This window comes from Squalius cephalus (assembly GCF_949319135.1).
Source record: "Squalius cephalus genome assembly, chromosome: 13".
NCBI lineage: Eukaryota > Metazoa > Chordata > Actinopteri > Cypriniformes > Leuciscidae > Squalius > Squalius cephalus.
Genome location: NC_137134.1, coordinates 15,052,539 through 15,055,798, shown reverse-complemented (window position 1 = coordinate 15,055,798; position 3,260 = coordinate 15,052,539). Strand labels below are relative to the sequence as shown.

The 3,260-nt window shown below is 40.6% G+C and overlaps 1 long non-coding RNA gene across 1 annotated transcript; it reads right to left on the bottom strand.

The window, feature by feature from the left end:
* Positions 1-366: 366 nt before the first annotated feature.
* LOC307169402 lies at positions 367-2,181 on the bottom strand. Its single transcript, XR_013823113.1, has 4 exons — positions 2,055-2,181; positions 1,151-1,234; positions 767-844; positions 367-593 (listed from the first exon to the last, which is right to left on the bottom strand). It is a non-coding gene; the product is annotated as an uncharacterized lncRNA (long non-coding RNA).
* Positions 2,182-3,260: the final 1,079 nt, after the last annotated feature.

The following is a 3,260-nucleotide window of genomic DNA, read 5'->3' as shown; positions in this document are numbered from 1 at the left end:
TTTGTGCTGTTTTTCTGAGATTCGTCAATGGTCTTATAAGTTATAATACAACAGACGGTAAATATATAAAAAATATACATAATTACTATGCTGTGCTTAAGCTATACATTACTATACTATAGACCAGCATATAGAGTATAATAGACCAGTAGTGTTTGAGATTAATTAATGAGGAATGTCAATGTTTACTTGGAAACAAGTCACTGAAGTTTTAAATTGTGGTTGAATAAACGGTATTCAAGGGTCTTACTTGCTTCAGGCTGAGTATCCCTGGTCTCAGTGGTCTGTGTTTCACTGGTGCCTGGAATGCTAGATGTGGCCCCTTCACCTGCAACAGCCAGATCAGTGGTGTTAAATTAAATTAGTGAAAATTACTAAAACTGTGGTTGAAATTAGATTCATAGGGATGGGATGTTATTGTGATTTCCATGTGTTTTCATTATCTTCTAGTACATATTGTCAGATGGTTGTAACTTGAATTAGTTATTCAAAGGACTAACTTCCTTCAGGCTGCGTGTCCCTGGTCTCAGTCGTCTGTCTTTCACTGGTGCCCTGAGTGCTTGATGTGGTCCTGGGTGTCCCTTCACCTTCACCTCTATACAAGCATATTGTATAGCCAGACAAGCAGTGAGTGAAATGATGAATGTGGTTGAACTTCTTTAAGAAAACAAGCTATTGTATTTTAATACATGCTAACCTTTTTCTATTGTACTTTAAACTTTAAAGTATGGATGTGGCTTGAATAAATACTATTAAACAGACTCACTTGATGCAGACTGTGTGTTCCTGGCCTGTGTGTCACTGGTCCCTGAAATACTACTACTGGATGTCCCTACTCCTGCAGCTGTATGTATTTAAACACAGAGTTCATCCATGCTGTTCGTTACACAGTTGCATTTGGTCATTTCTATCATCCTACCACATAGTTGCATTGTACAAATACATTTTATCTCTGACCATATAACTTGTAGTAGATAAATTACAATTACTACCACCACTACTATTATTACTAATCTATTAGGCTGCTACAAGGCTAAATAATACTACTGATTACAATTAGTAGTATTAATGTGATGTGATTATAAAAGTAATAATTGCTAATAATAATAACAATAACAAAAACAGCAACAATAGTACTAGTTGTACTTACAAAGTTCAGAGAGAGGAGAACATGAAGGATCAGGTGTCCTTTCTCCAGCAGGTGCCGGCCTCTGCAAATATTGCCTGAGTGCATCTGGTCATGGCCAATTAAAAAAACAACAACATATTTTAGTATATTCCTAGAGGGGAACTGTACAGAAGGGTGAACACCACGTCAACACCACTATCAGCATAATTACTGTGTGTATGAGCCTGCTAGTTATAATGAATGTAACTGTTAGAGTAGAGAGCAACTGTTCTTTTCATAACTAGCATGCATACGTTATCCGAAATACTGGTCTTTTGACATTTACATCCATGTAAATGTCAAATGTCATTTACATAACTTATTAGTGAAGTTACGTTTGCTAGTAATACGTAGCAAACTAGCAAAGTGACTAGCTAGCTAGTGATAGCTTAGTGACAGCAATGAAACGTTCAATATTAGGTGATGATGCACAATACTGTCACAGTGTCTGGATTATGTTCCTTGGGTCACCACTAGATGTCCTCCTTCCCCACGGTGTCCATCACACTCTTGAACTACATCCCCCATGATCCTTGTCTTTTCATTGCACTCAGCTGTCCCTTATCACTGATCATTGCACCCAGCCTGTTCCCCATTAGCATTGTCAATTCCCTGTGTATATAACCCTGTCTGTTTTAGTATGTGTCACGGAGTCCTTGTATTTTATCTCACCACTTCTGTTCCCTGTAGTTTCCTGGTTTATGTTTCTTGTTCTTTGGATGGATTTGATGACGACTTATGCCTGGACTGGATTATGCTTTTGGAATTCCCCATTAAATACTAAACTGCATTTGGATCTTTCTCGTTCCTTCGTGTGTGGTTCGTGACAAATACTAAGCAAATTTATTTCATTTAACACCTTAATGGCTGAGATGAGAAGATTTACCTCTATACTGGGCTTTCCTTTTATCTTCTTCCTTTCTCCGTTTTTGTCCCTGTGCACTGGAGGGTTTATTAGACCGCTTCATTTTCTTCATCAACGCGCCAGCAGCTGCGCACTTGCCAAACTTAACGTAACGTAACGGTGACCCTAGAGGGCGCCCGCGCCCCCAACACATTTGTCGCCCTAGGCAACCGCCTAGTTCGCCCATAGCAATCGCCGGCCCTGGCAGCGGGTCCCGAGGACTGGAATTGAGAACCACTGGTTTAGACAAAAAAATTATATATATTATTTTTTTTTATTTTTTTTTTTAGATGTATCAGCCCAAAAAGCACATCGGCCCACCGGGAAAGTGCGCGGTCTGCCAGATGGCCAGTCCGGCCCTGGCCTGCATAAAGTAGCTTTTTCACGGCCATTGTGACTTCCGTAAAAATGTGATGTCAGAACTATTCAGTCACCACCTTCAGTCCCACCCTGAGCACTGCCCACTGTCCCTCCTTTTGCCCAACCCCAGACAACATTGCTGCTGATCGAGCAACAACAAAACGGAAACATGTAGAGAAAATGCTGTTCAGTCGATGGATGTAGAGACCTGCACTCCCGCGGGACCCGTACGCGACAGTGCGGCGCGGGACTAGATTTGATGGCCGAGTGCGGGCGTAAGGTACTCGTGTGTGTGTGCGGGTTGCGGGACAATTAAACGATTCGCGGGACTCCCGCAAAATAGAAATATCTAAAAATAAAACATCTAAAAACAAATAAATTGTTATTCATATGTTACACAAAAGCAACAAGAATAACTAAAACTAAATAAAAACGATTTACAGGCCAGAACGAGTTTCTATTTATAACGTTTGCAGCGTTGAGCAAGGTAGCCAATCACAGACATATGTTTTGATTTCTTGAACACAATGGCCAATGAGATGCATTTAAGATAGAATCCAAAATTGAGTTTTTGTTCAGTGATGAATTCTGCATGCTGGCAAATGTGTGTTGACATTATGAAAGATATATTGTGCATTCAGCTTCATTGATAATAGTGGAGCTTTGTGAGATCGCGATGAACTGAGATGTCAGCTTTTTAGGAATTATTAAGGGAGCGCACTTTGCGTGATTTCTGTCATGCCAAACCCAGAGCCGTTGCCAAACCATGCACGTAGTAGCTGTGGTTGGCCTGGCCCCATAGACAGTAAAAGAAATGGACACAGCGAC